Source organism: Pungitius pungitius, chromosome 3 (assembly GCF_949316345.1).
Source record: "Pungitius pungitius chromosome 3, fPunPun2.1, whole genome shotgun sequence".
NCBI classification, from domain to species: domain Eukaryota; kingdom Metazoa; phylum Chordata; class Actinopteri; order Perciformes; family Gasterosteidae; genus Pungitius; species Pungitius pungitius.
The window spans coordinates 15046936-15070854 of record NC_084902.1 but is presented as its reverse complement, the minus strand read 5'-3'; the positions used below and the strand labels follow the sequence as shown (position 1 = coordinate 15070854).

The 23919-nt window shown below is 41.7% G+C and overlaps 1 protein-coding gene across 2 annotated transcripts in view; it reads left to right on the top strand.

Moving 5' to 3' along the window:
* Window positions 1–589: 589 nt before the first annotated feature.
* Window positions 590–23919, top strand: part of cntn5 (contactin 5) — a 91039-nt gene continuing 67709 nt past the window's right edge. The window contains exon 1 of one of the 2 annotated variants that reach the window (XM_062561252.1): window positions 590–709. The gene's annotated coding sequence lies outside the window, so the exon portion shown is untranslated. Of the gene's footprint in view, window positions 710–741; window positions 961–23919 lie in introns of those variants that run through there. The other variant, XM_037470245.2, reaches the window with a different exon arrangement.

Genomic DNA, 23919 nt, shown 5'->3' with positions numbered 1-23919 from the left:
ATGGCGGTTCTAGAATAATAACGGCAGCTCCTGGGAAAGTTAGCGTCGTTTCCACTTAACATATTTGCTAACAAACATGAAGCTAGGTGCTGTTTCCACTGGAAGGCGTCACTCTCCTTAGTCGGACACAACATAGTAACATTACTAACGTTACGTTAGCTAACGTTACTTCTTCAGAAACGCGCTGTTAGCTACGGAGCTACAAATAAGCTAGCGCAATTTTATACTTAAAAGTTAAATTCCAACGTTAGTTGACCTTATCCAAACAACCCAATACCGTAAATAACAATAAAAACTTCCCAAAACACTGGACTTTAGATTGTTAGATTATCTAAATTGTGAATATTCCGAAAATCCGCCTTTGTATCTGCACCTGTTTGGAGATTTAGGAGAACAGCAGCAAAGGTACGTTTTCTTTTTTTTCTTTTGATAGAAATACAACCACAACAAACCTGCAAAAAAACAGCCACAAAGCAGTTTTTGGATAACCCTTAACGTTACAGCGGCTGATACCGAAGCGATGCCGCTGCGTGGTAACTAATGGCCACCTCGCCCTCCTCCCCCACTCCCCCCCCAGCCCCAGTGAGACGGGATGCTGCAGACACAGAGCTTCAGCCGGCTGCAGCGGCGGAGGCTGACAGAAACGAGACCAAACCAAAGCTCCGTCCTCCACGACGCACAGCACCAAGCTCCCCTGAAGGAAAAAAAGGTTTGTTTTCTCCCGAGGTGGGGGTGAGCGGAAGGAGGGAGGGAGGGAGGGGAGCTGGACACCGAGAGAACCGGTGGCACATTGCATTTTCGCTCGAGGATGTACTCTCTCCGCCGGCTAAGCGGATAGAGCGACGCAGACGAGGACCCGGACTTTGCTTTTCTTAGTGCCGCCGCCGTTCCTGCGCGTGGGTCGGGAAGGAGAGGCTGCGCGAGCGGGAATCACCTGCCAGGGACGACTTTATCATCTCCGTGAGTGAACTCCTTCACTTTGCTATATCTTATTGTTTGTTCTTGTTGGGGTGTAATGTGTGAGTGAACGATACTTTTGGATGGAGCCTCATTATAGAGAGGCTCAAGTTTATTGTCCTTTTGATTGACAGCCCATGTTGTTCCGATAACTTCTCCATTTTCCGGAAAGTGTGCGAGGCGTTTAAGAACTGTTGAGGTGTGGAAACACAGCGCAAAGTGATTCAATGAAACGATTCTCCTCTTTATGTCGCACTGGGGAAACAAGGACAGGTCAAATTAAAGGTGTCTTAGACTGATCCACCACCGGCTTTCAAAGGAGACACTGAATAGTATTCACACTGAAGTGGGGGCTGAGATTCAGCTGCCTTTGAGAGGAGCTGAAAGGGATGCTCGGACCTATTTTGTGAAAGAAAGGAGCTCTGCTGCGAGTGCAGAGGCAGATCCTTTTTATTTATGGGAGGCATCTGACACCCCACTAACCACACAAGGAATTAGAATTCCCTGGAATTACCTGTTTAGAGATACGCACATTTCCCCCATAACGCTATATTGTGCGGCTTTGTTGCGGCTGTTTGTTTCCTATCTCCTGACGGTGCTGGTGACACCTGGGTGGTGCATCGTGGCTTGGGGGGCTCACAGACTCTCCTTTTGGTCTCATTGCTTTGGCTTTTTTTCTTTTTTGGTGTCGCGTTTGGATGTTGCAACCAGAGTAAGGTGTATTATTAAACCATCCTACAATTATGCCTAATATTTTCAAATTGTTCCTGGAAGTTTGGGTGACTTTTTTTTTTCAATGACAGTAATTAATTGAGTGGTGGCAGAAATAATAGAGTCCGTCGGAGGGAAAAGCAACCTTTAAAGCGTGTCTCCTGTCAGTAGATGCCCCGGCTGCTTTTGCGTCTCTGCATTTTTAATACGGGTCCACTGAGAGACTCCAAGAAACATCATAATACTATTTTAAGGCCAGTCTCTAATTGAAAGTCACTTAGCATGTCACTACAATATTCAAGACTCCTGTGGATTTAAACCACCAACCCTACGACCGTTTTCCGTTGCTAAATATACAGAAGCTAATTCGCTTAAGCTGTACAATGTGACAGAAATTTACGGTCATGTATCGCTTGAATTAGGGCTGATTGAAACATCACAGATGTACACAGCTTTTGAGACACATGACAGATGGCCACTCCAACACTAGGTGGAAATTTCACAAAAAACAAAAATGTCATGATAATTTGATCAACAGAAGAAATATATATACATATTTTTTTGCATGAATCATGGTGCTCAAACCAGTCTTGTGACAGGCGGCGCCCTGACCCCCAAGTTAGTGTGTGCTTCCAGTGACACATTGTAAGCTGAGCACATCCATCCCCACCTGCTATACTACATATTACATTTTGCTCTGATTTAAAGAAATTCTAGCTCGGCAGAATTGTCTCACATCTTGTTTCCTGGCATGCATTGATCTGCTGCGGGTGTTCCATTTTGTGTTGACTGATACGATATTTGACAGTATTTCTAATATAAAAAATGCTAAATATCAGTTTGACTTCAGAGCAACCTCTACCATCTTTGAATCTTGTATGACTGTAAATCAGTATTAAGAGCATGCAAACTGCATCACAGTCTAATGCAGCCTTGGTTTCCTGTTGGTGTTATACACTATCCATTAAGACTTAAATGACAAGCGTCAAACTTCAAGGCATGCTTGTGATTTTAAAATGGGCTATCATTTGCCATAATGTTAATCTAGAAATATATTTCCGGACACCTAATGTGCTTAAACGGTTTTCGAATCGGCCCACTCAACTTAATTTCCAAGGTAAAAAAGGTTAATCTTCTGGTGAAAGTGGACAGACACAGTCCTAATCAAAGGGAGCTTTACCTGCACGTCAGGGGAATCGATGGAGGGAATGAAAAGCTGGGTCTTACATTGAGTTTACCTCTATCCTTATCGGATGTAAATCAGTTATCTGCTCGCAAATATTTGTCAATCTACTGGGGGGGAGACACGTGTGAGATGTAATGCAAATCAGTTGATTGGCTAACCTAGATGAAAATTGAATACCTCTCGACATTCCAGCTGCCCCATCTTTTTAAAAGGAAGCGTTATTGACGTGGTCCAACGGACTTGGATTTAAAGTACAGCTAATTGAAAATGACAACTGCAAAGGCAAGCCGCCCAAGACAGTTGGGACACTCCAGAAGAAAGAAAAAAAGCCAGGGATTGAAACTGTCTTACCAAGAAAATGGCACCCAAAAGAGTCCTATTTTCACTGACAAATCTTAGACTAATAAGGGGAAAATGTACAAAAGTGTCTTGCGGTTCACACTTAGCGTTGAACACTCTACGGCGTTGGCTGCTATGTATCCAAAGGCAGTGTTATGGTATCACACAGAGTCAGTAAGCACACTGTGTTTACGCCTCTACGGTGAAGACAGCAAGTGTCGGGAAATTGCTGGAGATCCTGAAATCTTTAAACAACATGTGACCCCCACCCCCTCCCCCCATGCACCACCTCCACATCCAGAAAATGAAAGGGTGTAATTTTCTGCTCAAACATAATAGTGACTAAGAGCAGAGGTCCTGGGCATCTTCCCATGGTGAGATTTTAGATTATATATATTTGTTGGATTAAAAAAGAAAAGTGGTTATCTTGATCCTTGACTGCCCAGCTATCCAACACTCTTGTTTGTAACATGGCCCACCAGGCCCCCCGGAGCCTAGAAAACTAACGTCCCCCAATCTGACAACTTAATTTTTATAATTTATCGGAAGCCTCTGCGTAAGAAAGAGGGACTTTCAGCATCCCCCCTCCACTTGTCACAGCCATGAAGGACTGGGGTTTGACGTCCAATGAGTCAAGCAGACAATCGCAAATCCCGGCGACGTCGTTATACTAAAGAATGTGTGAACTCCAAAGAAGCGCTGTTAATTGGATTAAAGTGTTTCATCCTTTCAAAAAGTTTCAGCCTCTTCCTCTTTCATTTGAGTCGATGTTCCGATATGCTGATGCAGTCAGTGGATTGGACAATAAATACCTGCACTATGACAAAAGGGTGTGTATATTGAGCAGTAATCTAGAGAGGCCTTGCGGGGGACCGCCAAAGACCTTCCTAGGGAAAAACTGCGAAAAAGATCCGTTTCGAGCCATGAATTACACATATAATTCATACACATGTAAACAATTGATCCTGTTTAATTTGTGCGTGTAACAAAGCAAAGTGAAAAAAGTCACTTATTTAAGGTGGACAACTAACCAATGTGTAATTCAAGACATCATTAAGCGGGATAAAAAAACTATACATATATCTAATTTCAAAACAAGGTCTGATGAGGGAGACCAGAAATGACGGCACCAGCGGGTGGTCCTTCTCTCTTCACTACTTCTCAACAATGTAGTATGTAGCAGTATCTCTTTTTGGTTAATTACGCGGCCCCTTTTATCTGTTTTTTCTTGTGCTGTCCTTGTTGTGTAACCTTTGAGCAGAGTCATCTGCAGATACCTGTGGGCTTCCTCCTGTGCACCAGCTTCAATTGAAACTGCGGCGCAAGCTTTTGCCCGTGAAGTCACTATGTGTACAGTAGCACCATTTACACAAAGGATTCCTGCTCCAGTCTCGTTTATTAATGAGCTGAAAGAGGTGGTGGTGGTGGAAGATGTGATGTGTGTTTGCAAGTAGTTTGTCGGAGAAGTGAACACCCACTATTTGTGGAGATGGTACGGAGAGAATAGCGATGATGGTGGGGAATAGCCTGGGGATGAGTGTTTTTTCAGGAGGCAGCTCCTGATTTCATGTGACAGTAAAGGGCCTTATCTTCCAGAGCCGCGATGAGGCACGGCATTCTTTGATTTTTCTTTTAAAAATCTTTCCAAACGTCTTAACAATCTCATGCTCTAGACCGATTAGGGAGATAAAGGTGTAAACAACAACAAAACGGGCTGTGTGGTTTCAGGGGAGTCAAACTCGGGGTCTAAGGCTACATCTGCACCACGCTGATAGTAATAAATGAAAGATTAGCTGAAATCCCTGACGTACTTTTGACCTTCAGGTTCAACACAGTCCAAAATGACAAATCAAATATAACAATTCGATTACTTATGCGCAGGTCAATAGTAATTCAATGTGTGGCAGGCAGTAAATGGGATATCTAGTTGACAGCATGCGTGGTGCATGCATGATCTTCAGTTGAACTTAAACTGAGCAGTCGGTTCTAATAAAGCTGGTTTGTTTTGTTTCCAGTGGCAAAGCACGAGAAAGCATCTGACTCTTTTGAAGATTTATTTATGTTTCTTGCCACGTCGGACAAGCCATCGATCCCTTAAAGAATGACTTAAGGGGACTTTTTTTCTTCTCGCACTCAACATTCATTGGAGCCCAAACCGTTCTTAACAAGTCTGTCTCCATTTCTGCGGCATCTTAATAAAAAAAGAAAAAGAGAGTTACTGTGCCGGCTGAAACCAGGGGCTCCAGAGATCAATGAAATTTCATGTAACATCTGCTAATATTCCTGATTATGTATAATTACCTTTTTACATTGTGATCTTTAACCCTAATGAAAACGTCTCCAGGCCCTTGTTAATAATCCTTTTTGGCTGCTCATTAACGCAGCGTTTGCTTCTCTGCAGCTTCTTCTAAAAGCCAGCCCTAAAACGATGCTTCACCCTCGCCTATTATGCATCTCAATAATTAATTGGATCTGAAGTCCGTTGTTGGGGGGTGCATAATTTATTTGTTTTTATTCAGATTTTCACTTTCACCTTCCGGAACACAATATGTATTTTTTAATATACAGTATATTTATATATTTGTGTGATATTTTAATATATTCTCAGTGTGGAAGCATCACATAAGTCAGTTTCGCTCATGTGACAGACTGTAAGAAGGCTCTTACCTTGTTGTTGTTTGCCAAACTTATTATGTCATAGCGGTGTTTTTTTTCTTGTTATCGTCCACAAAGTCAAAGATGCAACCTGGTGGGCTTTCTTTGAGAAGAGAGCAGGCATGCTGCACGCTAACATGGCGAGCGCTGTTTTAGGGTCACCTTTCCACTCACTACAGTAGGTAGCGCATCCCGCAGGCTCGCTGTGAGTCGCTACTGTGCGTTCCACTCCCGTGCCTCCGTTCTACCGAGAGAGGAAATGTGTGCGGCGGTGTCTGTCAGAACACCACTAACTGGGCTGCTGGTGCTCAGCCATGCTCGTGCAGCACCTCCTCGCCCATCGCCTCGTGACACAGGCTGGATTTGTTCTACCTAAGTGACAGAGATGCCCAATCACTTCTTTAGTGTCACTCTGTGATGCTATGGCGTAATTGCGATAATACAAATGAAGTATGATGGATGTGTTCAGCGATGTCAAGTTCTTCACCAGGGAATTTCTAGTGACGGGTCTAGATCTGATAAACAGTACAGAGTGTTTGACCAACTCAATGTGGACTGGCTGTATAAACCAAACAACTGCATCGTATTCTACAGGAATACATATGTACAGTGAAGACATGCATAAAACTGGCATTTGATATCAGGATGATGGGAAGCTTCATCCGGCATTGAGACGGGACTCTGCTGTGTTTTACAGGAAATTAAAGGAGGTAAAGCAGCTTGTGTGGGGAATCATGGTGTTTGCTTTTTTTTGTTGGCTGTCATCGTGCTGTGGGTGGCATCCCACACAAGAACCAAATCATATCCTTACAAAAATCCTTTTAGATTATTATTATTATTAGATTTTACTTTAACATGCATATCATCATCATCTATCCACAGGGGGCATTTTAATTATTGAGTCAAAGTTCAAACCTCCCAAAATAGTAAGATAAGCAACCTTGTGAACAACAGGTGAAATACTACTGAATGGTCTTATCTCCAAGCAGCACGATAGATCAATAAATGTAATAGTTTAGATAATGGTAGATTAATGGGAGATGGGACAGCAGCCCTGTTTACATGTTAATTGAAACAGAGAAGAGCAGAATCTTTTACTATCTAAACAACTGAAACCGTTTAGGCCATAGCTTGTTTAAAACAAAAAACAAAAATAAACCAAGAGTGCGGCATCAGCATTATTTCACTGACTTGTTGACTTTTTTAATTGGTCAACAATTTATCTGCTAGTTGATTATGTTGTCTGGATCAGACGCTTCGGTATCCGCTGGACCTGGTGAATTGAATTAGTTTGTTTTCAAAGGGAGAACATTTAAGCAGTGGCCTCAGACAAGTTCAAAAACATTCTCTTTAATTCTTGCATGTCTTATCCTATTTTCACAAATAATCATCAGTAGACTAGTGGTCATCCAGTTCCCCTTTACCAAAGTCTAAAGAGCTAGAACAATGACAGGTTTAGCAAACAAATTCAATAAAAGCTTGCTTTGGAAAAGGAAGCATCTTATGTTTATACTAATATTTTTTTTCAAATTCTTTTTTCATTTTTTTCTATTCAAACATCTATCCCTTTTTTCTGTGGAAGAGGGCAGGGTGCAATGAGATTGTGATTTATATGTAACCTGGAAACTAAAGACAACGTCACCTTACCACACAGACTGCATATCATTCCTGGCATTGTTTTAATTCCCTCAAGATTTGAGCGGTCATGACATTTCCACAAAAATATTGAAAGACTGTAAAGGAAATTGTACCAAATGCCCTCTGATATGACTTACCCATAACAGTAATGTACAGTTAACTACTTTATACAGTCATAGAAAGATTTTGAACAGGAAGCCGTCGTGTTTTCATATATTGGAACTGCTCTGGTGGGGATGTCAAATTTTCTACTCACCTTATTAATATATAATGTGTAGGCTTAATATAACGTTGGGTTCTTTGGTTTACAACATTAGTGAAGTTATTGCTGAAATTCATCCTTTTTGGTAGCTCCAGGCTCTTTAACTAGATGAGGAGACACTCATCAGAACCCAAATGGCGGCTGGCTCGACCGCCCCTGGCTTCTCCGCACATCTACGGCAGCAGCTTTCCACAGTTCAACTGGAACTTGTGTAGAGGGAAAGGGAGCGAAAGGTACGAGCTCCACTCACCGCCTGGGCGCAGCTGTCGGAGCTACTTGATTAATAACCCACAACAAACGCTCTTTAACAGGGTGAAACACCATGACACAACAGGTTGTGACACAAACTATTTGTAACACTAATAATTGTACATTTATAAAATGATACCGCCGAAATGCATGCTGGGACAGCTCGCCCGCTAGCACAACAAGAAGAAACTCTGTTGCTACAGTTCGGGGGCAACCCTCGAATAGTTACATTATTAACTCTTGTTCCTTATTGCTTTTATAATGCGGTTACCAGCGAAATTATAAATGGAATTAATAATATTAAATAGCTGCCTTTCAGCAAAAATAGTATTAGCCAATAGTATTAGCCAATTGTATATTTCATTTCAGTAGTAGAAAAATAGTCCCTGTACGTTCATGTAAACAGCATTGGGTCTTCTTGCAAGATCTCATTCATTCACATTGCTCATGACATTGCTCACCTTAATTGTCCGGTTACAAAAGCTTGCATTGCCCGAAACTGATCATGTGTGGGATTTCCGGGTGTTTTTCGGCGATCGCCACTGAGCTGAAAACTAAAATGTCAACTAACGGTTGCGCAAAATATAACCTGTTAGTTTGAGTGCACAGCGATGTGGAACGCTCAGGTCAATGTGAACAGCAACTGTACGTTATCGCTCAATAATGCACCTGAAGCGAAGTAGAAAAAAAAACAGAAGTCATTAGCATTGATTGAGCTGTAGTGTGAGCCGCAACTTATCTGCAGTTATCTGGGTGCTTTTAGTCCAGATCCATGGTGCATGAAGGTGGAGCGCTGTTTCTCCATCTTTAGACTTTGGGTCTACTGGGTGCATGCAGATGAACGGCCCAGTTCTTTTGCCAGAGCTCCAGACTTGCTTACCTTGTCGTTTCGGGCAGAGGCGCACTCTCTGTGCTGTAACGTCGCAGGAATGATCCTGTGCCGGGTGCTTTGGTTCATGTGATTAAACTTTGATCACTACTAGAGCTCACAAGTCATTGCTGCATTTCGGCGGCATAATTTCTATGAAAGCAATTTTTTGGAAGTTGAAAGGAGAGATTGCACAGGTTTTCCACCTTTTTACTACTAAGCCATATTTTTTTTACAAGTTACCATAGCAACTTGAGCCATTTGATTTGAGCGGGGGGAAATCAGACTCCATGATTGCTATGTTAGATGCGACCTTAACTTCACAACAAATCTAATGGTTAGTTTTGCTCTTGCCGACCTGTCACTCAGCGAGCATCACTGTATTAGTGAAGGAGGATATCAACTTAATTGCATTAATTTTAGTCTGGATGGAAAGCATCTTGGCTAATTTAGAAAGACAGTACCATCAAAGCAAGGGTTTTTAAAAGACCATCTGTGAATTCATTTTTCCTTTTTGCCTTCAGTATGTCATCAGGGGAGATTTCTCTTTGTGCCTCTGCTATTTCATTGTTTCATGGATATAGGACAACACTAATAAGTGGGCGTAACATCAGTACACACTAATGGTACGGAGGGAGACATATGGGTGAGAAACTCTAAAGAAGCATCCAGGGCTCTACAGTGCGAGTATTTCACTTGCATTTGCAACTAAAAATAGGTATGTGCGATCTTGAAAAATAATTTAGGAGTGCGAGTGACGGGCTGTTGTCAATAGATGGAACTAGGCCTGTCGCAGTATGCGATAAAATGACTCATCGCACTCCATCTGAAATCGCGTGCAACAATCTTTGCTACTGCGATATTCATTTTACATATAAATGAACGTCACCAATATTTGTGATCGCGCTGTCGCTGTCCTTTTTCCTGGAAAGCGGAGGCGGGGCTTAAGCAGCGCACACAGAGACACAGCGGACACGGACCAGTGAAGAGAACTAGTGAATCCACCATGTTATAAAGTATAAAGTGTCTTTTTTGTTCCATCTACAGCCGAACCCGGTAAGATAAGGCACAATGTTCGGCTTCAGTTTGGGATATGGAAGTTCATCTGTGTCATCGGGTTTTGAAAGACCAAGGTGATTGAATTTCTATCACTGAATATTTATGCATTGAAATTATGTATCTGAATGTTTTTCAACGTTAAAATACTGCAAAAAATTCAGCCGCAAATAATTCAACGTTAAAATATTCAACTGCAAAAAATTCAACCACAACAGCGTGCGTAAAGCAAAAGGAGCGAGCACCCAATCCAACTTTGGCTTGTCAATAATATGCCATGTCCAATAATAACTGGGCTTTACCTTTCCTTTATGTCATCAGTGTGGCCACGTATGAAGAAATACATAAAAGAACATATAATGTTCACCCTGAACCAAAACGTTTTCTTGCCACTGAAAAGGGTTTCTTTGCAAGATTTATAATTGACTGTTTTTCTATCTTCATCATGCAATATTTTCTTCTCTTATTTTGTACCATTACGATGGATGCACCAGTTAGTGATTGTACGCATACCACTTTACAGAATATAGCTTTACTGGTGCCTCAGCCCGATTTGAAGTTGCCTGTCATCTTTTGATTTTGAACGGCATGACAGTTGTGCAAATGTGGGTGTTTTAACTGCGTTATTGACGTTTTAGACAGCCACCAACGGGCCTTGAGACAGGGTCCTGATGCTCGTAATTTCGTAATGACCATCATAGAGCGACAATGCTGGTGTGACACATGGAGCCAGTGTTCTGAGGATTTCCCTAAATCGAAACAACTTCAACTGCTAAACTTCGGATTGTGTGTGGGCAGAGATGTGAGCTATCCTTAACAGTAAGCACGTTCTCCAAACTAGCCAACACAGATAAATAAAATGCACAGGTATTTCTTCAATTTAGACGCACAGATTCATTCTTACGTATTATACTTGGAAAATAATTGTCCAATACCTTAAACTGGTACATGTCTTTAAAAGGCTGTATGTTTTTGCTGACTCGGATGTGACGCTGTAAATGGGTTTCGTTTTAAATACAACAATTATGTGGCTGAAAAATGTAATTCATTTCGGGCTACATTGCATAATCTACATTACTGAACATGTGCAGATGTAGCCCCGCAAAGCATTGGAGGAGTGAGTGGTGCATCTTCTCTGGGGAAAGTCTTTTGGCTCAAGATGGTGAGCGACAGATTTTACTCACAGAGGAAAACCGTCTCAATAGAACAATATGTATCAGATAGAATAATTTCCAAAGAAGTAAACACTTTATATGGACTCCGGCTAATCGCCGGCTCTGTGACACCTCTCTTTGTCACCAGCTTTTCTTCTCAAGCATGGCAGCTCATTTCAATACTTGGTAATAGAAACATTGATTATTTGTCAGAATAAATTAATTATCAGTGGGATCCATTAGACATCTGTGTACGTGGCACATTACACAACAGCTGCAGTTATCCTCGTCTTTTCAAAATGTCCTCAAAGAACCTCAATGTTTAAAGTAGGAATCTTTGGACTTTACAGAGATATTTGAGTTGCATGGTGCTTGTAGAATAGAATCAACTATGTAATAACATAATGTTACTATTGGTAGAGAATTCATTATTTAATTTCACCTATTTTTGTATTTTGAATCATGTGCAACTAGATGGCTCCTAAACACAATGTTAACCAATATCTTTATGTTGAAGCAATATTGAGTTTGGAAATCATCTAAATAGATTTCAAATTCGTTATTAAATGGTGTTGACCCTTTTGATGATGCAGTTCAAAATATAGGTCATTGGTTGTATTATATAACTGTACAATCAATACAAACATCTTGGAATGATTTGACCCCCTCCCGTTGAAGTCATTGATCGCCTTGCTGTGGCAAAAGCTGTTTTATATTGAACCATTACTTCTTCATTTCTGTGACCGTACAACTCTCAGGTGATGCAACATTATCAGCGCTGTTTATTTGTCTTCATTTTTCGTCTTCAGGAGGTCCCTTAATTCTTCTAACGCTGTTAAAAAAGAGACATTCTGTTATTGATCTCAAGAAGCAGGACGTATAGTTTTCCAGTATACAAACTTATTGGGCCATTACTTATGCTTACTCACGCAGTTGTCTTCATCGCGCACAGACATTTACCGCCGGTATTAATCAAGGGTCACATGCTAAATTAAGGTATGACAACAAAAGTGGTTAAGATCGCCGTCATTTTAGTTAAAGGAAAGTGACACTGTATCTGTTGAATAAGTAAGCTGTGAGCAAATTTCTTAAATTTGTATTCACCATAGTTGGAAACATTGTTTGTAGCAAAGAACGATGACTCACAGCTGTATGGTGATCCAAACGTGGTCCAGACGTGTCATGCAGCTTTGGTCGTGTGTAGCTGGCAAGCTGCTTAATGCCGTCGTCTCTCTCTCTGTCACTCTCTAGTGAACTGTCTCTGCACAGTAAACAATCCAATTGATTGGTTCAGTTGAGTGAAGCTATCGCTGGATTAGCTGTGCCCGCGGCCCTGAACCAAGGCGGTTGAAAAAAACAAAACAACGATTTGTACTTATTCCTTTATTAGATATCGCTCAGTGGTCCAGATAGAACCTCCTCTTGGTCTGGTTCCTGACCAAAAGCTCTAGAGTTTTTAGGCACTATGGGTGTTCATTATTTTCAGTAGTTTCCAGTTGGTTTAATCTCAAGCAATGGCACTATTCATTGTATTACAAGTTACAACTTCCTTTTATACTCATTGTGCCAGATAAAAATCATTGCTGATGTCCGGTATTCCCTCTTCCAGCTGCACAATCACGCACTATGGAAGTACTTTTTCTTCAGGCGTTAGCACAAGTTTTGACAGGATAGCAACATTTTAAACTAAATTTGAATCTCCATAATCTTTACAATAAAAAGAGCAAAGTGCTGATACTCAGTGGACAGGTTGTTATCTACTGCTGTCTTTTAAAGAGGAGATAAGTGAGTAAAATGCACACTGCCACCAAAATGGTGTGGGTTGGGTGTGGCGGCATGACTTTTTATCGAAGGCGAAATACTTGAGCCACTGCTTGCTTATTCAGATATAATTTAATGTCAAATATGCTTAAAATGTGAATTGATGTTGAACTGACTGCTTTATGTTGAAATGAGCTTTGCAGTAGTGGCACGATGAGGTGTTTCTCAGTGGTATCAATGTAGACAGATCGCAATACTGTCGGCTTTGATGCTTTAAATCTTAGTTATTTTACCAACGCTACCATTAATATTAGTCTTGACCAGACATGCTCATTTAAGGGCGGACCCTTCGCCATGTATGCACAGGGTGAACACCACCTCATAGTGGGTGTGCTGAGTACTCTGCCCTGTGGAGGGCAGCTTGGGCTCATGGATCTCAAATGTTCATGACCATGACCATTTGTATTTGCTCTTACTGTTCAGAAAAGAGTTTCATCTGCTTCCCTCTGATATTATGGAGACAACATTTGGACTCATGAGTTGTGGTGAAGTAGTTGGGTGCACCCATTGCATGCTACTATTCAACCTTTAACAGGCGTCATGGTGGCATGTTGCTCCCCTGGCAACCATCTCTACCTCAAGTCTGTGTAATCCCCTCGGTAGCCTCCGCAACCAATCCAACGCTAAAATGACTTGACATCCTTGTTATTTCAAAATAATACAGCACGTTGTTTGGGAGAGAGGGATGGGGGGGAAAGCGCTGAAGGGACAGTTACAATAAATCACTAGGTTATTTTATTTTAGGATGTTTTGTGTTTGGCCAAATCGTTTTTACTGGATTCAGAAGACGAGATGGGAGAGAAGACATTTTGGCATTTTTTTTATAATAAAAAAAAAATTAAAAGGAAATTATGTACCCTCGAACAGTTACATTATTGAAGATAAAGAACTGCCTCTCGTACCTTATTGCTTTTATAACACGGTTACCAGCGAAATTATAAATGGTAACTAAATAGCTGCCTTTCAGCACAAAATGGTTGTAGCCATCAAACGTTTTGTATCTCATTACATCAGTTTAGAGGAAAAATAGTCCCCGTACGTGCATGTAAACAGCATTGGGTCCCGCACATCTCATTCATTCACATCGCTCATCAGGTGAAGCTTAATTGTCCGGTTGCGAAAGCTTGCATTGCCTCAAAATGGTCATTTCCGGGGGTTTCCGGCGATCGCCACCGAGCTAAAAACTAAAATGTCAACTAACGGTCGCACAAAATCTAACGTGTTACTTTGAGTGCGCAGTGATATGGAACGCTCGCGTCAATGTCAACAGCAACTGTACATTATCGCACAATAATGCACCCCCGTGACTCACTCTCAACCAATCAGAACGCTGGATTTCATCTACCCGTGTTATAATTAATAATACGGTTGAGTATTTAAATTCTTCATAATTGTCCACTCAGACATTGGCATTGATCATAATATAATTCCCTTTGTTTAAGTATAGTCAAGTGCAAATTGATTTGGCAAAATCCTTTTAAATAGTATTTTAAGTCAAGTCAAACTCAAGTGCTTTAATAAGCAAACTATAACCTATTAGGTACGTTTATGTCATTTAGAAAGGGGTTTCCTTTTTATTTGTTTCTGACATGGATTGGCCTTAAAGGATAAAGGTTCCCTTCCTATAATCCCAGCAGCTGCAGAGATGATAAACACTTCTTTGGCTTCCTTCTCTCCCAGTCCAGGACATTTGTTCACATCAGCAGCCTCCATGTGCTTCCCTGTGAGAAAAATTAGATTCAGTTGCTTTTATAGCGGAGCAGAACTGTGTGCATGCTTGCAGTCCCTCTTAACCTATTTTCCAACTCATCTCGGCTTGCCCTCAATTCTTCCACATAACTTCACGTATGCGCTTCAAACGGGGGCCCCTTGCTCACCGCGCTTTGAAGTGTCTGTTTCGTCTCACGCTCGGCCTTCTCTAAGAACACGTACGGCTTTCAGGAACACACCTCACCGCGACATCCGTCCCCGGCGGCACGTGTGATGCCACCACAGAGGAGGTTTCTCGCTCCACTCAGGTGTGCTCCATCTCGCGTCGAACGCGATAATTGCTCGTGCCGCGCTCCTCTTTGGTTATTGCCTTTCTGATTGAGGTCGTCGGGACAATTAAAACCGTTAAGTGGTGAAAAGTGGTAGCAAGAGAGCGGAGACGGCTAAAGGGACAAACCAAACGCACAGGTGAGAGGATTACGCATCCGGAGACCCACCGCTTCATCTCTGCGTGTTCATCGTTACCTCATTGAAGGAATCTATTGGAGGTAGCAGGAGGGTGACGTTGGGGGCCGCATCAGCTTAACGCTCCGTCTATTAGTAAGTTAAATGTCTGTTATCAATTCAATCAGACCTCAGCTCGAAAATCACAACCAAAATGCACTTTTTGATTAATGTGAACAAAGGGCGAGTCCGTCCCTCCAACACACAAGAGGAAGCAGCTTTGTTAAACAACTAAGAAATGTAACAAACAAAAAACGCTGTCAGCGTTAAATACAATGGAACAGCGTTTTTTGGTGGGTGGCTGGTGTCATTTTTCACGCATCACACCGGTCAGTTCTGTCAAAACCGGGTCAGCGGCTTCTGTCACGTCGCCCGTGATGACGAAGGTACGGAGACAAACACACTGTTGAAATAATGAATAGGAAAGCGCCTCGCAATTTTCACACGCTGCTTCTCACGGCTGAATTTCGCTCCAGGAATTCCACCTGTTTTGTGTGACAATCGCATTTATTTTCTTCTTTGATCTGCAGTAGCCGTTCTCTCTGACTGTGGGCCGAGGTGTCTGTTCCAACTCCGCGTGGGAGACTTCTAACGCACACCAACTAGTGTACGAGAACCATCTCTCAGGGGCCGACGTTTTGTGTTTTTTTTATTGTGAGGACGTACGGCAAGAGGTTGAAAAAACACACACAATTGCACACAGACTCCGTTTCAAGCAGCAGCAGCGACCATCCAGCTCATGCTTTCACTCCCCATATGTAATGTTTTTGGGCCATAATTTGACACATACTCCCAGACATGCTTTCCGGCTGGATGACTGATTGAGCATTTAAAAAGTGTCAGAAGGCAGATACGTGAATACACCAAACGCAGGCCTTCTGACTGACTCTTAATGCATGGCGTTTTTCCTAAACACCAAATAATGAGTAAGTAAGTGTTTACGCCAATTAGACTTTCATTTACCACCTGGATGACAGTGGACTCATTTAAAAAGTCCTCTTCCCCTGGAGCATGATTGGATATTGTTATGAGGGGTTAGGGTCTGTCTTCACACTCGGTGGAGAATTATTGTGAGGGCTCCTCATGCGGGGATGTCATCTTTCTTAGGAATGCTGATTGCCTCTATTGTTCATCGGAGATGATAACGCACAGATCGGGAAGATCCTCGTTGTTCTTGGTAGATTGTTGTCATCAGTGTTGCACTGTAACAGAGACTGAATGGGGAGTCAAACAGTTATTCTGAAGATAAACTTAAAGGGTAAAAATGGAGAATGAGAGAATGGAGAATTATGCCATGAAAAAGAGTTACTCCAAAATAATAATAATATTTAATTATGTTCACATCAATGCCTGCATTGATGTCAATCAAATCAAATCATTCAATCAAAATTGAATGTATTCAGAGTCATATTTCCTTTTATTTTATTATATCAGGAACCTAAATAGCAAGCTTTGTGACTAAGTGAGGTGTAAATGGATGTTGAAAGCAGAACTTATATTCACAACATTTTGCACAGCCAACGCGGTACCTACAAACACAGTGCCTCGCTTTGCTGCAAAGCCGCACATCGAGACTTGAATCGTGATGTCATCAGGTGACCTTTTTGGAGCTCATCCAGCAAGACTGAATTAATGAATAAGGCTGTGGGCTCAGAGGATTTTCACTTTTAAATATTGCATCCAAATGAGTTTAATTCAAATGTGGGCTTTCTGCTGTGATTCACAGAGTGTCCCCTTGTCCCAGTCACATCACCATGGGTGCTCTCAGGGCGTCCTGGGATTCGTGTCATTATTCACTGTCTATGAAGCAGCTACAGGATTTGTCTCTTGATGACATCACTAGATTCCGACTATGCATCGCAAGGACAAACCGTTAAAATTCTGTCTCTGGCCGTTGAGGGCAATTTTACAGAAGCCTTTTTAAAAGATGCATGAATGTCAATAATGCTGCTTAATACTCAGCAATATACAGAATTAAATTACGTGTTGACAATATTGCGATAGTCTTGAACCTTTAGAGCTTTTCCAGCCTAGTTGTCTTGTTTCATAAAAATGTGCACGTATAAATGTTTTGCTTGTGTATGTGTGCAATAGAGGCAGACATCCACAGGCCTGTCATAATCTTATCAGAAGGAATTTACTAAATTAGCTTGTTGCACTTGTCGACAGCCTGCTTTAATGATTTCCCTTTATAGAAATTTGAAAAGTTTTAATGCAAAATGGAAAATGACACTGGTTAAAAAAATTGATTTCGAACCAATGTGAATATTTAGTTTAATTTATTCTAAAATTACATTGGAAAAGCTTCTTATTTTATTATTAAAAATCGTGTTGTGACATGTTATTGAAGCAAGTAAAGCTTTTGGTTAAATTCTGCAGTTACTTTAGGAGTACTACTTGATTACAAACCGTACTTGGACCGCTGTGTGTAACAACTTCTCTGCACAACCAAGTCCTTTTCCAGTGTTGACTTTTTCTCTCTACAACAACCAAAGCAGCCGTTTCCTTACTCACACAAAGACTGTGTTCCAAGAATAGCAACATGTAAACATGACATTAAATGTTTAATGAGTCATTCCCGCTACGCTGCCTAGTTCACTGTACGAGTCGGCTGCAGGAAGCCCTCTTCAGATTTTGCTTTCAGAATTAAGTGCACGCTCCATTGGTGAAGGATTGCATTAATGCAGGACTGCCACCGGCCGCTCTGGGGCAAAATGCAGTTTTGAGTGGCGTGGGTCTGTTTTTGAAAGCCGAGGCCGATGATACTGTGATGCTCCGATTGTAAAAGAAAAATAACATGCCTGCATTTACCACGGACATTGTTTGATTATTATTTAACTGATGCTGGACCCCGGTGAGACACATGCAGCATGTTATGGGGGTGGAAAAAAACAACACAAAAAGATGTAATGACTAAATGTTACGTTTTTTCCACCACTAATTCATCCAAAGAAAAACATTTTGTGTCCTGCTATTTGGCTGAAATATTTTTTATTGTTTTTTACAGCAGAAACCTCTGACAGTGATCATGTCAATTGACAATAAGCAGGTAATTATTATAACTGTTGCCTCTAATTGGCATTTGTATATTCATTACATGAATCTAATGTAATGAGGACAACTCTGCTGTTTTAACGACTGGTTCAAAGCACCGTACGGATGTTTCAGCCATGGTTCGACCCCAGGTGCTCTCCCCGCGCACTCTGTCAGCAAGGACCCGAGGAGCACAAAGTCTCCCCCCTGCATCTTGTCCCCCCCCCTTTTTTTGACAGTTGGTCATTAGCTGTGAGGAGAATACGTTTTTTTCTTTGAGAAAATGGCTCCATTTGAAGCGTCATGATTGCTTTGCAGCAGCCTGCCAGGTGGGATGCAGAGGGTTGCTGTTTGTAAAATATCAAATTCCACATGAGTTTTGTGATGTATGACTAGAAAATGAACACAGTAAGTGGACTAAAAATGAATTAACTAAAGCAGCGCTTAAACACATTGATTTTCTTCCAAGCTTTTTAATCCTTATGAGCTGTTGGCGAGTGTAACCGCCATCAAGTGCGTAACAATGGTATAAAATAACATCCGCATAGCAGACTGTGTAAAAATGTGCACCATCCAGGAGCCGTTCTGGACTATGAATATCGACATTGCTTGCTGCTCCAACCCTCACGCCTCAAAGCATCAAGTATGACGGCAAATCACTGTCAAAATTCGAGAGTGCAAATAAGGTTCATGTGCGCACGTAAAAGTCCGTCTCGCGCAAGATATTTGCTCGCTCGCGGAACGTGAACCTCCTTACTCGTGAGGCTAATCTCACCTCGGGCTCGAAGGTGTTTTCTGCACGCTCGCTGTTCTTTTTGACAGTAAGAGGGCGGAGCCAGTCACCATGGTATCTCTACATCTAATTGGTTACAAACTCTTCAGCACTAAAGATTTCAAAATTATGAGATAAAACGTTGTCAAAACACAAACGACCTCTCTGTAACCATAGTGGACCATAGATGACAACCTGCTACAACCCTCATTTACCATTATTACCGGCACTCCTCCGGCCGCACATTAAGACCAATGCGTCCAGCTCGCAGATCGGTCCGTTTTGGTAAAATGAAGTCTGAATCTGAATATCTTCCCGGAGGATTAATAATGGTAAATTTGGGTTGTAGGTGGTTGTCATCTACAGTCCACAGTACGGAGATTAGCCTCGCGAGCAAAGAAGTTCACGTCAAATTAAATTTACGCGCGCGCATGAACCTTATTTGCGCTCTCAAATTTTGAAAGTGATTTGCCGCCTAGGTAGCTTTAATTCTAGTTGAAAGCCCTTTTTCATCCTATAGAGATGTTGAATCTTTACAGCTATTTGTGTTTGACTGAATTCCCTGTTAACCCACTGTGCACCTGCTCCTCCCTGTTTGTTGGTTACTATGGCTTTAACAGGACTCAGCTAAAGGCTAATGTTGTAAATATGTCCATTTAACAAAACGGCCTGTTTAGTTCAAAGGAGTGAAACCGTGGTGAGGGTAATCCCCGTATTATAATGCTCAAACTTCCATCTCCGTGCACTAGGATGAAAACCTGTGGTCTGTGTACCGAGACTCATTCTAAGGAGTCGAGCAACTTGTGAAGACTCAAATAAATCTCCAAGCGGTTTCTACACAGACTACACAGACCAATATTTATGTTAGTAATAATGCTTCCTTTTCTCCTGAGAATGACTTGACTAGGTAGGATGTGTTATACAAAGATAGTTGATAGGTCAGCTCGTCAGGATGTGAGCACCGACTGGAGGGACTCGAACCGCCGATCTTCTTCTGAATAATGGATGACCTGCTCGGCCTTTCTGAGCCACAGCCGCCTCAAATCACGCATAATTATATCGTGATACAATATTGTATTGATAGTGCCTTATCGCAATTTTGGAAAGTTTTGACGTGTATCTTCACATCACATGAAGCTTCCTGCCAGGAAAGCGTTGATTCGTAACCGATATTGCCATAACCTTGTGTGCTGCACAAATCCACTGTGCTCCAGAGTTGGCAGAGTAGCTCAGAGGGGGAAAATGGACTCCAGCTCCAGTTGGTCTACAATGACATGTTCAATTGCCCTAGCGTTTGATGAAAGTATACGAGAGACCCTGGATTGTCCAGGAAACTGTCACTGTAAAAGAGCGCTTTTGAAGTCCAGGTGGATCTTATAAATGCTGCTACAGTCGCACGTGGTGCTTCTGTGTCTGGTTTGTTCCAGTCCGGAGTCCATTTAGCCTGCAGGAAAACGTAGACTTATTCTACAGTATTGCAGAACCATTTCAATTACGTTGCTGCATTCTAATGTATTCAATCCCGCCAGAAAGTCATTCTGCTCTTAACATAAGGAGCAAAAATGCTAATAGCGATTCGTACGAAATATCTGTAACACACACGTCTTAAAGTGTTTATGTCGGAGTATCCAGGAGTGAAGGAGCCGGCGCCGCAGAGATAAGCACCATGGAGAGCAGGGGAGCGCCGTTCACTCACTGGCAGTTGCACATATTTTTTAGGCTGATTATATTGAAATGGTTACTGATGAGAAAGCAGATGTTTCCCTCCACTACCGCTAGGTCCTTTTGCCGCTGCTATTGGTATCATTACAGATGCAACTACTACGATATTACCATCATTACCACTACTGTAATCCCCACCAGCTCCCGCCCTGATTACCGTCATCACCGCACAGAGCTCGCAGTGGGCGTATGCGTTTGCATTTTGGAACTGCTGACATCATGTTACTTCTGGTGATTTTACAGATATAAACACAATGCAGTTTACAAGTGCAAAAGCAAATATGAGATTGCACTTAAAAATCAACCATTGAAAAAGAAAAATAATATTTCCGTAATAAGTGTTGTGCTCGACTACATCGGCGCTGATTATATTTCTGGTGGCCTCAGGTAGACTTTTCTTCCTTGATTCACAAGCTGTATGCAAATTGCAATGGGGGAGAGCGTGAAGCCGCTAATTACAAGCTCAGGGTCCACCTGAGCAGGGCGTGCGTCATCGTGGCCCACGCTCGCACTTCTGGATCAATCTTTGGTGAAGAATTTTAAAAGATCCATGTGAGGTCTTTTTGAACAAGCAGAAACCGGGAAAAAGCCAATTTTTTAGATAATCCTTAATATGTTTGTATTGATGTCAATTATATTGGAAAGTCTAAATTTGGAAGGTCTGTCCTACCGACTAAATTTATTTAACTGGCACATTTTTCTGTGTTCTTTGAAGTTGTTTTCTAGTTACCTGTATTTATGTTTACGTTTATTGGCACATAGGAGTAGAAGCATCTCATTCAAAGAATTAATAGCCATCCGTCTGGGTTATTTTAAATTAAATAAATAACACTGGGTGGATTTCTATTATGTTTGAGTTTGAACTGCCACTTCCTGTTATTTATGTCATGTTTTGCTGGCAGGTGTCGCTGCCCAATGGTGCCCACGTCATCCTGCCTGTTTGTCTATAAGTCTATGTGCTTTGCGTAGGTTTTGCTCATCTTGTGAATCAAAAACAACTTTGCAGTTTTCATTCCCCATGCCTCCCCGTTTAGAGTATTTGGTTGACTGGAAAGTGAAAGCTGAGACCACAAAGGACCCGTCTGGCAGAGTCCTGTGAGACGGCGAGCAGTCAAGGAGGGTGAACTTTAAGTTGTCTGAGTGCAGACCAACTTTATTTGATACACACAGGAGACCCCTGCTCCCTGATAAATACTTGAGTGGACCCGATTCCCATCTCAAGTCCTCAGTTACTGTTAGTCCCAGTGTTTAAAGTGTGGGAGCTTAGTATTTTAGAGATAATACCTATCCTTTTGTGTACTAGCTTACTGTAGGCTTGTACTTGTGTTCCGTTGTTCTCCATCTCTGCTTTTGTAATTTCAAAGCTAATATTAAAACCACGAGTATATGTTGATAGCAATGTCACCGAAAGCTCCTTTTAGTTCAAACAAATAAAATGGCTGTAACAACACACGGCCTTATGGAACAAGAACGTAGGAAACGTAGACTTTTTAAAGTCCTCCCTACCAATATGTAACCTGAGCTCAACTTGCAGTTACCTGTGATTGGACGTGTAAGTTTACTTAAGTAGCCGAAGGTAAAGTCACACGTAAAATGTATTTGTAAAATTAAAATTGGCTCCATATTTACCAGCAGTATTTCTAATCCAACATCAATAACAAATTAACTCAATAAACCCCCCGCCCCCGATCTCTCGCCAATATATGGTCACGTGACGACAAGAAAGGCAAAAAGGTTCAACTTAAAGTAGCCGTAATTACTACTAGAAAGGTTTTCCCTGAAGCTCAATAGTGCTTATCTAAAATGAACCAAGCCCAACGTGCCAACTTAGTTTGTTTGGAACATTTTTGAAGCGGGCTGGAAGAGTGCTGCTACGCAGAGGCTTCCTTTCCTGAGGGCACCTGTGTGCCTCTGCTCTTCTTCCACCCCACAGCCATGTCTTATTTCCATGCTGCTGTGTGCCAGTGGAGAGCGACAGCGAGGTGAAGGCGGGTGAGGACTTGGGTCCAAATAGAAAAGCAGTTGTCACCTGCATGTGCAGACAGCTGTCTAGCTGCTCGTCAGCTATTTATTTCAAAGAGAAGAGACGCTGAGAATCTTTTTAAATAATCTCTGACTATAGAGAAAGGGGCTAGAAAGTTGCAGAAAAGCGTAGCAGATTACATGTGGCAAATAAACTGAGAAAAGACATCTCAAACTGCAGAGAAGGAGATAATCGTGTTTGTTTAGCTCCCTAATTGCTAAATCACTGATTGTTTTAAGCCACCAGTCCTACTGTTGATGAATTCTTGGAGAAGAGGGAGAAGAAACAGATCAAGGCCAAGACAAGGTGGCATAAGTGATGAACGCACCATGCTGTCTGCCACCATATTAATGATCTACATGACAAAGGAGAGAGAGCGAGAGAATAGCTTGCGTAAACCACATGTGGTGTTTCACACCGTTTGATAACGGCGTCAACACTTGGAGGAGGGCGAAGGCAAACTATATTATGGTGATGGATTCCAGTGTAATCTTGAATCATTATGTTTGAGTGAATGAATACCTTTGTTTGAAGGTGATAAACATAAAAAGGTTTAACCTCCAAACACCAGCTCTAAGCACCTTACAATGCATCATTACTGCTGACCAACCAATGTTAAACAAAACAATTTAAAGGTAAACAGCAAAAAGAAACTGTCCTGAAGTTGTGGATCAGTAATCTACATTGGTCTGTGACAAATTCTGAGTGGGACTCCTCTAAAATAAATTCTTGCTCTGTCTTTTCCTCTGATCATCTGACTCCAAACGGTTATTTCTGTGCTCCGCTGCATCCCTTGGTACCTGGTAGAGGTCACTTGATAAAACAAGCTCCAGTTGTCACAGCGTGTGCATGATGGGGCGTGTCGGATATTGACATATCAGCCTTATTTCCTGCTTGTATTTTAATTAAGTGCGTAATGTTTATAAAAATGCAGATCATCTGTTTTTTAAATTGCTTGGCAGCTGGATTCGTGCAATTTCACATGATCACATAAAAATCCATCTGGTCAAGCTTTGACAAGTGGTTCAGACCAATTGCTTTCCTGTGTGGAGTAAATGGCTCAGAGAGGCGTGGCCCGAGTGTATGTGTGTGGCTCGTAAATTGGCATAGTTACAATAGTAGTCATTTCAAAACCCGGAGAGTATTTCTTAATAGACAAAAAGAGTTTTAAAAACAACCTGTTCTTTCCTGATGAAAGCGATTCCTTAACTCTTCTCCCGACTGACTTCAGAGTTTAAGTTAAAGATCTGTCATCCAAT